At 39.0% G+C, this 10,410-nt stretch overlaps 1 long non-coding RNA gene across 2 annotated transcripts in view; it reads right to left on the bottom strand.

Moving 5' to 3' along the window:
* LOC106506169 overlaps positions 964 to 10,410 on the bottom strand; it is a 60,148-nt gene continuing 50,701 nt past the window's right edge. The window contains exons 5-7 of one of the 2 annotated variants that reach the window (XR_001301306.2): positions 3,178 to 3,273; positions 1,944 to 2,042; positions 964 to 1,691 (exon numbers count right to left, since the gene is read on the bottom strand). This is a non-coding gene — a long non-coding RNA (uncharacterized LOC106506169). Of the gene's footprint in view, positions 2,043 to 3,177; positions 3,274 to 10,410 lie in introns of both variants that reach the window. The other variant, XR_002339195.1, reaches the window with a different exon arrangement.

Here is a 10,410-nt window from a genome sequence, read left to right as displayed (position 1 = left end):
TTTTTTGAGGAAACATCATACACTTTTCCGTAGTGGCTGCACCATTTTACAGTAGTGCACAAAGGTTCCGACTCTACATCCTCACCAACATTTGGTATTTCTGGTTTTTTTTTTCTTTTTTCTCTTTATAGTAACCCCCCTAAAGGGGGTGAAATGGTATCTCATGGTTTTGATTTGCTTTACCCTGATAATTAGTGGTGTTGAGCTCTTTTCACATGTTTTTGGCCATCTGTATATCTTCTTCAAAGAAATTTACTGCTTAAGCCCTTTGCTCATTTTTAATTGTTTTGTTGTAGTTGTTGTTGTTGAGTTATAGGAGCTCTTTATATATTCTGGACATTAATCTCTTATGAAACATATTATTTGCAAATATTTTCTACCATTGCATAAGTTGCTTTGTACTCTGTTGATTGTGTCCTTTGATGCACAGAGTTTTAAACTCTGATGTAGTCAGCTTCCTCTTAATCAGTCTTAGGCTTGTGTTCCCTTTGAGAAGTCAATGAAATAAATACCCTCCCATCACCCTTTGCTCCCTGAAGTTTCAGCTCTGTCTTTAGGAACCACCCACCCCCAGCTCCTTCCCATTCAACAGCCAAAGAATTTCAGATCCCTGATCCAGGGCCCCAGGCTGACTAGCTGGCAAACATTCTGAATGTCACCCTACTTACTGGAATTGTAACCATACCTAACAAAGAAAGATTACTCTCAGTATTTCAGCTGTACTGATCATAATACTGTCATCCTGTAGGTTGGAAGAAACTAGAATAAGAAATATTCTGGGGATATGTTCATTTGTGCTGGATATTAGATTCCAGTTATAAGTGATATCATATGGTATTTGTCTTTGTCTTACTGGCTCATTTCACTCAGGATGAGATTCTCTAGTTCCATCCATGTTGCTGCAAATGGCATTATGTCATTCTTTTTTATGGCTGAGTAGTATTCCATTGTGTATATCTGAAGGCCAGCTCTGGCCTAAACAAAAGAGAAAAATTCAGTCAATAACAGAAAATTCTCAGATATTACCTTCGCTTTGCAGCTCGACTGATATACTCTCTCAAGCACCCTACTTACTGGGGTTAAGACCAACACTTTAGCTGAGCATAGAAGGGATGGTATTATGTCTAAGCAGCATCCCAACCCCATCTTATCTGATGATTTCTTCTCTTTAAAGTATTCAAACTATTGACCAATTCTTTCAAGTAAAAATTTTACTAGACAGAGCTCAGAACTGATAAAAGCATATATTAAAAGTTAGACCGGAGACTGACTCTAAGCTTCAAAAGTCCTGACCAAATGTAGTCATCCCTTGATGTGTCTATTTGTGTTCATTTTGGCCAATCACCTTTTCCCTTCACTGCTAGCCATGTCTCATAGGTAAAAACTTATAGTGGTCAGTATTTCATTTCAGTAGAATCAACCAAACCCATCATTTTGATACAGTGACACCTCTTCAGCACTAGAATGTTTGCGATATTGAACATAGACTCATAGTCCTTTTTTTTTTTCCCCCACCAAATAGTTGTCATTCTTTTTACACGATTGTCCCAAACTTACTTAAGTATAAAGTTAATCACTACAAAAAATGTGACATTAGTACACATTACCTGGGAATTTTAATTTATTTACCTCCTTTTTCTTTGATAGGATCTCCTTTCCCTCTGGTTGGGCAGTTCCATTTTCTGTCCATGCTGTGGTAGCAGGAGAGAAATCTTGAACTATATTCTCTTGAGCAGAAAAAGTGACTCTCATCTTGGACTGTGAGCTGAAATGGGCCTTTTCACCCAGCGTAGAAATAGGCTCTCTCTAGGTGTTAAACACTCTGTCTGGGAAATCCTGGTAGGCATAGGCATCCCACTCACTGCTTGAGAGTCACATCTGCACCAGTAAGACGAAATCCCAAGAGCACAGTCTGACTGAGGTATGCTGTGCCCATTGCTTACTTGAGGGTCTTCTCAGTTCCACTGGTCTTTCTCGATGAACATTTGCAGAGCCTTCCCTTAAAGGATGAGCTGATTGAAAAGTCACCTTGGTCTCTTCTCCTGCAAGGAGATTTTTGGAAAGACAAATTGAGGGACACTCAAATACAAATATCACCTTTTTACAACCTGAGCCTGATTCTCATCTATTGATTTATTTTTCCTGGGAGGAGAATGAGAGTAGGAAGACTCTAGCCGACTGAAAATGACAAGAGCACTGAGAGCCACCAGGAGATTCCTACCGTGGAAATGGCTCTGACTGTGTGTTTAGCGGTGCATGTTGGATGAGTAGCTTCCAGTGGTTTGTACAAGGCCTGGCTTCTCTGCAAAGGAGGTCCTGCTGAGAGAACAGCTGAAGGTTGCCCCCAGGATCAGAGAGCAAGCTTGTTCAGGTTAAGGTTTCACAGCACTGCTTTTATTACATTTTAATGATCAGAGTCATATTTTATTCATGGAGTTCAAGCTGAGCACCCTGGAGTCAGTAAAACACAAGAATTCCATTTTACATTCAGGCCAGCCTATTGAAAAGTTTGAAATGTAAGGGAAATTTGGGGACTGGGCATCCTTATTAAAAATGAACATAAAGGATTTGTTGAACACCGATAATAAAATATGTAGGGTAACATGATGACTTTGACAGTTTCTGTTGAATATGTCAATAGGTACATTTCGTTTGTTAGAGACCTAACATCTCATGAATTTGTAGGTTTAGAATTTCACAGTATACTTCTGGAAGAAATAGAATTCTCCCTGGAATTCCTCTCCAGCTGTGAAAGTTTTGGAACAGTCTGTGTTTTATCTTTTTCTTTTTGAGAGCGAGAAAGAGTGAGAGAGAGAGAGAGAGGGAGGGAGGGAGGGATGACAGGAGAAAGAGAGAGTAGAACTGAGTTGTCTTCCATTTCTACACATAATATGGAGAAGATTGAGTGAGGTTCTAATTCATTTTGTAGGAAAGAATTTAATTTCCTCTTTACCCTGCTGCTAGATGCAAGTAATGATAGGGGGTGATTAACTTTTATGTTTCTGAAACATTTTCACATGAAAGTCATTTTCAAAGAAACAGAAAGTAATCCCTGGTAATTTAGAGTTTGTCAGAGGCACTTTCAAAGTGACCTCTGTATTTTGGAGGAGATTAAGACAACACCCATGGAGGGTGACACTCAGATGTATAATTGGCATCCAATTGTGGAAGATTTACCTGTAATTCCACCAAAGTCCTAAGTGTGGCCAATCTTGACTTTTTCTTCTTTCTTTTTTCCTTTTTGCAGCTGTTCTTAAAGATCAAAGGACACCTCTGGAAGCAGACCCACAAGTTAATGGTGAAAACAGTTGTTCATCATCAACTCAGCATCAGTTTCTATGATCTGCTTCAAATCAGGGTCTAATTCCTACCTATTTAGCATGTTCTCTATAATTATGGAGTGAATAAATGAATGAGTAGAAGAGAAGAGCATATGAATAAAATACTTCCTAATAGCAGATAATCCAAAAGCCATTTTTCCTTGAACATCAAAAGCCATTACACAGTTTTTGTTATAGATTTACTTCCTTAATTACATTTTGCCTGGCTTAATACTAAAATTCATGTTTTTTAGTGATTTCACACTAATTATGTGAATTTACAAGCCTAGAGGGAGCTGAATAGCAAAGAGACATCAAGAGTAAACTAAAAATGTTCCAGTGATAATTCTTAAGTGGGTAATCCAGTTAATTTTTCTAAATGCCAGCATATGTTACCTGTGTGTTTTACCAACTCCTGCTCCTTCCCAAACATTTGGACTTCAATGGAAGGAGCCACCTTCCATGTATGCTCTGCACATACACAGTCAATGCTGTCTGATAAAAGGAGGGGCTTAATTACAAATGTTTCCAAACTACTTTTTGTAGATCCCTTTATTCTTGAAATGCTGCAGTTTTAAAGAGGCATCTATTTAGATGACAATAGGTCCCATTCCTAAATTACAGTTTTCTTCTTTGTGAAGAAAACAGGTTGTGAGGATTAAAGGAGATAATACACATAGAGAGATCTGGATAGTTCTTGACTCACTAAAAACATCCAACATGGCTCAGTGGTAATGAATCCAGCTGGTATCCATGAGGATGTGGGTCAGATCCCTGGCCTCGCTCAGTGGTTAAGGACCCATCACTGCCATGAGCTGTGGTGTAGGTTGCAGACAAGGCTTGGATCTGGCATTGCTGTGTCTGTGCAGCTCCGATTCGATCTCTAGTCTGGGAACTTCCATATATGCCCCAGGTGTGGCCCTAAAAATAACTAAAACCAAAACCAAAACCCTACACTCTTGGGCATCTTCATTAATATTACTGTTCTATGCTATATATGCTATATTTTATAATTACCATAGAGTGAATTAGCACAGATTTTGGCTCTCCCATGAAACTGTTAGTGGTTGGGATATCTTCATTGATACTGAGCACACAGGATAGCCTTTCATAAACTTTTCACTAAAAAACTTTTCACTAACTTTCCATGCTTTTGTAGCATACTAAATGAATTCCTTTTATTAAGTAATTTAAAAAATTAATTAAAGATGCTTAACTGCTGACTAGAGCTTCTGACTGACAAGACATACTCAATGCTATAACAGATTTATATAATGTCAGCTGTTTGGCAAATTAATATTTTCCTTTAGCTTTTAAAGACTATGACTTAGCTCAAGGATAACCATTTTTACCTACTGTGTATATAACCACATTTAAAGATTCTGATTTATCTGCCACTTTGTATTTCTCTAGGGTAGAATGTTGGGCAGAAAGGCAATAATACTTACAGCAATAAGTAGTTCAACTACTTTAAAGATATGGAAACTGAGGCCCAGAGTGGTAATGTTAGAGGCAAGGTTGGGACTAGGATCAGATTTTCTAATGCCAGTATAGTTGTTCCTTGGTATCTGCAGAGGATTGGTTCCAGGAGTCCAACGAATACCAAAAGTCTACTATATAAACTAGTATAATACAATAAATACAGTTGCCTCTTTGTAGCCAAAAGTTTCACATTCATAGCTATGGAAGACTAACTGTACTACACTTTTCCCCATGTACCACATGAATGTCCACATTAAGGGAAACTAAATCATCCTTCACTATCTTAGTGCATTTTTAGTCAGAAGGTTGAGAATTAAGGTTCTTTGCCCATAATAAAGATAATAGCTGAGAGCACTGGAGTAGTTCCTATGTATAGTCACAATGATAAGTCCTTTATACATATAATCTCATTAAATATTCATAGCAACTTTTGTACTTCCTTTGTGGCACAGTGGGTTAAGGATCTGGAGTTGTCACTTCAGCTGCTGGGTTGCTGCTGTGGTGAGGATTCGATCCCTGGCCTGGGAACGTTGTATGCTGCGGGCACAGACAAAAAAATATTCACAGCAATATTATAAGGTAGGTTCTATCATTATCTTTATTTCATAGTTGGGAAAGCCAGGCTCAGAGAGATTAAGAACTCAGATTGTAAATTGTGAGCCGGGATTCCAAATGAGGCAGCCATGACTCTAGACAAGTCCAGGTCCTCTTCTTTGAAACCACTAACAGTTTCATGGGAGAGCCAAAATCTGTGCTAGTTCACTCTATGGTAATTATAAAATAGAGCATATATAGCATAGAACAGTAATATTAATGAAGATGCCCAAGAGTGTAGGGTTTTGGTTTTGGTTTTGGTTTTAGTTATTTTTAGGGCCACACCTGGGGCATATATGGAAGTTCCCAAGCTAGAGATTGAATCGGAGCTGCACAGCCACAGCAATGCCAGATCCAAGCCTTGTCTGCAACCTACACCACAGCTCATGGCAGTGATGGGTCCTTAACCACTGAGCGAGGCCAGGGATCTGACACACATCCTCATTAGGTGGCCCCACCCCCACCTAATCCCTGGGTGAAAGTGATGGAAAACAATGTTTGGCATCTATGGCTGCTCACCTCAGGAACTTAGGATAATCATGTAAATAAAGGCAGAGTCATGGGTTCCAGACTGGAAAAACCAAGGAACTTTGATCTATACCCTCTTCACAGACTTCCTTTTTAGCTCAGGCTACTTGTCTTGTAAGGATAGTCATGGCCTAATGGAAGACCAGTGAAGATATGACTCCATGAGTAAAAATCCTTCTCTACTTCTGCACATTTAACTGTCAAATGAAGCATTCAAGAACCAAGAATGAGGACAAGGGAAACAATAAAATTACCCAAATAGCAGTCCATGTGCCTCTTTATTTAGGAGAATCCCTCTAATACTTTACTCTTCCTTCATGAATTGCTTTTGCATGTTTTTGGCCATTTTTCACTTGAGTGATTTTTAAATTGGTTTGCAAGAACTCTTTACATACTAAGCCTATTAACCCTTGGGCTGTCATAAATGTACAGCTATTCTTCTATCTCTTGATTCCATTATAATTTTATTCATTCTTTACCTATAAAATTTTTACCATTTTATGTAGTAAAATCAATCCTTTATTATTTCTCCTTTGAATATGATAGAAAGTATACTCCCATCCCAAGAATATAATAATATTCACATATATTTCTTCTATTGTTCTTACGGTGTCATATTTTTACTTTTAAAACTTTAATTAAATTGGTTTTAATTCTGGTGTTTTATATAAAATGGAAAGATTTCCCTATTTTTCCTGAATTTTTAGTCTTTTAATCCACCCATATGGTGAATAATCAACCCTGTTTCCATTTATTTGAAATATTTTAATTTGATATATCTAATTTCTTCATAATTTCTATGGTGTTTCATCAATACATTTCTGCATCAATATCATACTAGTTTCAATTGTTGTTGGATATGCACTTAATTTACACTTATTTATGCAATACTGGACTGGGTTTCTAGTTACTCTGTCTTTAGCAAATGACAGGCTCTTAAAGGGAGCATAGGGAGCATGAGCACATCAAGAAACGGTTGTGGGGATCAGCCCCACTAAAAGGTGGGAGGCAGAAAACATTCCAAAGTAGTATTAAAGACTCAATCAAAGTTATTTGGATTTACTTATAAGTCAAAACTCTTTAAGAATCTTTAAAACCTTTGAGACTTTGACTGAGTGACTGATATTCATAAAGAGCTCAGGTTATAAAAAATAAATATTCACATATTCACAGACTGAGAACTAATATCTTAGACTGAACTAGGTCATAGTGAAGAATGGAGAAAACTCAGACCCTGTTCTGCCAGCTGCACTTTATTAACAGATTTCAGTCCCTACAAAATATAGATCCATGCAAAATACAGAAGTAAACTGGAATCAAAACTTAAGTCAGGAGTTCCCACTGCAGCACAGCGGAAATGAACATGACTAGTAACCAAGAGGTTGCAGGTTCAATCCTCGGCTTCACTCAGTGCTGCCATGAGCTGTGGTGTAGGTTGCAGACACTGCTTGGATCCTTCGTTGCTATAGCTATGGTGTAGGCCAGCAGCTGTAGCTCTGAGTCAACCCCTAGCCTGGGAACCTCTATATGCTGCGGGTGTGGCCCTAAAAAGAAAAAAAAAGAAAAAGAAAAAAAAACCCCTTAAATCAGCTCACAAAATATTTAAATAAATTGTTTGGAAAGTATATATTCTTCTCTTTGGAAAACTGCTCATGGAAATATTCAAATTTTGTAAAGATTACTTTAACGAATGCATAGCTACTTAAACCAGGTTATTTTAACCTTGGGTACAATTGGGACAACTGGACTCCTGGAAGAAATAATTCAGCCTTGGCATGCCCATATTTCTATCTTTTCTAAAAGTTCTTCCCTTGCAAGGTCTAAGAATAAGTAGCAACTTATTAGGGTTTGAGAGGTTCTTACAATTGTGTGCCTTTTCACTGTTCTGAGGAGAAATCTTGTAATAGCACTGAGAGAATAGTGAGCTAAACCATTCATGTGGAAGAGGAAGAGGCCATGGCCAGTTTTATAGTTCAATTTTAAAATTGAAAAAATAGTTTTGTTTTTTTTTTTTTCATTTTCCCACTGTACAGCAAGGGGGTCAGGTTATCCTTACATGTATACATTACCATTACAGTTTTTCCCCCACCCTTTCTTCTGTTGCAACATGAGTATCTAGACATAGTTCTCAATGCTATTCAGCAGGATCTCCTTGTAAATCTATTCTAAGTTGTGTCTGATAAGCCCAAGCTCCCGATCCCTCCCACTCCCTCCTCTTCCCATCAGGCAACCACAAGTCTCTTCTCCAAGTCCATGATTTTCTTTTCTGAGGAGATGTTCATTTGTGCTGGATATCAGATTCCAGTTATAAGTGATATCATATGGTATTTGTCTTTGTCTTTCTGGCTCATTTCACTCAGTATGAGATTCTCTAGTTCCATCCATGTTGCTGCAAATGGCATGATGTCATTCTTTTTTATGGCTGAGTAGTATTCCATTGTGTATATATACCACCTCTTCCGAATCCAATCATCTGTCGATGGACATTTGGATTGTTTCCATGTCCTGGCTATTGTGAAGAGTGCTGCAATGAACATGTGGGTGCATGTGTCTCTTTTAAGTAGAGCTTTGTCCAGATAGATGCCCAAGAGTGGGATTGCAGGGTCATATGGAAGGTCTATGTATAGATTTCTAAGGTATCTCCAAACTGTTCTCCATAGTGGCTGTACCAGTTTCCATTCCCACCAGCAGTGCAGGAGGGTTCCCTTTTCTCCACAGCCCCTCCAGCACTTGTTATTTGTGGATTTATCAGATATATTGCAAATATTTTCTCCCATTCTGAAACTTTTTTTAAATTTTCTTTTTTTTTTTTTCTTTTTCTTTTTTGCCACTCCCATGGCATATGGAAGTGCCTGGGCCAGGGATTGAATCCAAGGCACAGCTGCAACAACACCAGATCCTTAACTCACTACTGGGCAGGGGATAGAACCCATGCCTCCCACCTGAGCCACAGCAGTCAGATTCGTTTTTTGTTTGTTTGTTTTGTTTTGTTTTTGTCTTTTTAGGGCTGCAGCTGTGGCATATGGTTTCCAGGCTAGGGGTAGAATCGGAGCTGTGTGGGATCAGAGCTGTGTCTGCAACCTACACCAGAGCTCAGGGCAATGCCAGATCCTTAACCCACTGAACGAGGCCAGAGATTGAACCTGTGTCCTCATGCATACTAGTCAGGTTCATTAACCATTGAGCTATGATAGGAACTCTGGGTTTCTTTTTTTCTTTCCTTTTTTCTTGTTTTGTCTTTTTGTCTTTCTTTAGGGATGCCCCTGTGGCATATGGAGCTTTCCAAGCTAGGGTGTCTAATCAGAGATGTAGCCACCGGCCTATGCCAGAGCCACAGCAACGCGGTATCTGAGCCACATCTGCAACCTACATCACAGCTCATGGCAACACTGGATCCTCAATCCACTGAGCAAGGCCAGGGATCAAACCCACGACCTCATCGATACTAGTCAGGTTTGTTAACCGCTGAGCCACGATGGGAACTCCAACGGTCAGGTTCTTAACCCACTGCACCACAGTGGGAACTCCCTGTTTTAAATTTTCTTAATGGTTATTTTAGGAACAGAACTTAAATAATTTGATAGTTTAAATTATCAATCTCCCCCATAGTTATTGCTTTGTGTGTGTGTGTGTGTGTGTGTGTGTGTGTAGTCTAAGAACTCTTTGCTTGTTTCAAGGTGATAATCCTCTATGTTTCTTAGTTTTGATTAGATATATGATCCATCTCAGATTAACATATAAGTTTGGGAATGAAGTTTACTTTTGTCTCATATAAATATCTACTTCCAGCAGCATTTTTTTTTTCTTTTTAGGGCCGCACCTGCAACACATGGAAGTTCCCGGGCTAGGGGTCATATAGGAGCTAGAGCTGCCAGCCTACGGCACAGCCTTAGCAATGACAGATCCGAGTCGCATCTGCGACTTACACACCACAGCTCACAGCAACGCCAGATCCTTAACCCACTGAACAGGGCCAGGGATTGAACTCGCATCCTCGTGGATACTAGTCAGATTTGTTTCCACTGAGCCACAAGGGGAACTCCTACTTCCAGCAGATCTATTGAAAACAGTTTAATTTTCCTACTGAATCATCCTGGGGTGTTGTAAAAACTGGTTGTTAATGTGAGGATCTGTTTCTGAATCTTCCTTCAGAACTCCACACTCAGATATCCAGATGCCTTACTGGACATTGACACTTGGATGTCTAATAGACATCTCAAGTACAACATATCCTCAAATCAAACTTATCCCCCTTCAAACCTGTTTTACACACGGCCTTCATCAAAATTCCATCCTTCTAGTCATTTCAGCCAAAGATCTTGGCATTATGGAGGATACTCTCTCATACCTTATACTTCCAAAGTGTGCATGTTTACTTTCAAAATACATTTGGAATCTGACCACTCTGTAGCCATCATCATGACAATACTGATCTCTGCTTCTGCCCTTGCCCCCTGGAGCCTACTTTCAAACAGGTGGAGTTTCA

The sequence above is a fragment of the Sus scrofa genome, chromosome 15, assembly GCF_000003025.6.
Source record: "Sus scrofa isolate TJ Tabasco breed Duroc chromosome 15, Sscrofa11.1, whole genome shotgun sequence".
NCBI lineage: Eukaryota > Metazoa > Chordata > Mammalia > Artiodactyla > Suidae > Sus > Sus scrofa.
The sequence above is the reverse complement of the archived record's forward strand: the minus strand, read 5'-3'. Positions and strand labels throughout refer to the sequence as shown.